The sequence below is a fragment of the Phoca vitulina genome, unplaced genomic scaffold, assembly GCF_004348235.1.
Source record: "Phoca vitulina isolate PV1807 unplaced genomic scaffold, GSC_HSeal_1.0 scaffold3, whole genome shotgun sequence".
Taxonomy (NCBI): domain Eukaryota; kingdom Metazoa; phylum Chordata; class Mammalia; order Carnivora; family Phocidae; genus Phoca; species Phoca vitulina.
The window spans coordinates 6,112,204-6,113,488 of NW_022589706.1; the positions used below are offsets into that span (position 1 = coordinate 6,112,204).

The window sequence follows — 1,285 nt, forward strand, 5'->3', positions numbered from 1 at the left end:
CAGATACCAACTAGCTCCATCTATCATTGTACAAATAAAGACATTACAGTCCAAGAAGCCTATACAAATTGTCAGAGTCAGGATGGGAATCTGGGACTCCTGACTCACTACTGGGTCAGCTCCAGTCCTACTGCCCTGTCTTGTTAATGCTAAAACAAAGCAAAGTCCCATGTGGTTTTCAAGACATTTTCTGAAATGTCATGAAGAGATTGTTTTGTCATCTCTCTTTTACAGACTCAAGTACTGGACTCATAGTGCCTTGATTTAAAGCCTAGCTCTGTCATTTGAAATGTGACATTAGCAGGTTACTTAGTTTTCCTGCGCTTTAGTGTCCTCATCTATAAAATGAGAAAAATGCAATGCCTTCTTAAGGGGTATTAAGACTAAATGCGATAATACATGTAATTAGTTTGCAGTTGCATTAGGCACACAATCACCATATCATCAATAGCAGCTATTATAATTTATGTTCTATTTCTGATGCATAGCAGGCAAGGGGGTTCCACTGTAAGGTCAGAGGCTTGGGAACTAGGAAGGTGATTATTTATCCCTTGATACTCACAGGTCTACTCGGGTACACTTCCTTAGGGACTTGGATCAGATTGCTATCATAGACTACAGCAAAGAGCCAGAGTATGTCTCATCCTCATAATTTTCCAATAGGTTAATTCATTACAATCAGCCAGACCCTGAGCTGGGCTCTAAGACTCCAGAGATGAAAAGGATGGAGTGCTTCTTCACAGTTCAGCCAATCAAAGGCCCCTCAACAAATGAAGACAGTACAGTGGAATAAGTCAAACCGTGTTGAGGAAGAGGTGAGACCTAATATGTTTGCCAACAAGGCTCCTCAGAGAGCCCCAAAGGCCACCAGCAAACCTCTTTGCTTTAGAACTTGAATGCCCGAGCTGAAAATCCAGCCTGGGACCCTAGGAATAAGACTGAGGGACAGGGAGAGGATTACTTGTCTTTGAGCAAAGCTCTTTTCTGGGCCTTTGATCCCTCACACATAAAATAGGTAGATTTGTTAGGATCACTAAGTATTAAAGAAGAAGTATGTTTAATGCTCACTCAGCAGCACATGTACAATACAGAGAAGATTAGCATGGCCCCTGTGCAAGGATGACACACAAATTTGAGAAGCATTCCATATTTTCAACTGAAAAATAAAATTCATAAAGAAAAAGAGAGGAAATAAGTTTGGCGCATAGCAAGTACATACAAAATAATAATAATATACCTTAAAGAGCAAAAAAAAAAAAAAAAAAAAAAAAAAAAAAAAGATGGA

General features: G+C 39.5%; 1 non-coding gene across 1 annotated transcript; it reads left to right on the forward strand.

Annotated features, from left to right (window-relative positions):
* The first annotated feature begins 1,049 nt into the window (after nucleotides 1-1,049).
* On the forward strand, nucleotides 1,050-1,154 carry LOC116630327. Its single transcript, XR_004298928.1, has one exon. It is a non-coding gene; the product is annotated as a U6 spliceosomal RNA (small nuclear RNA).
* The last annotated feature ends 131 nt before the right edge of the window (nucleotides 1,155-1,285 follow it).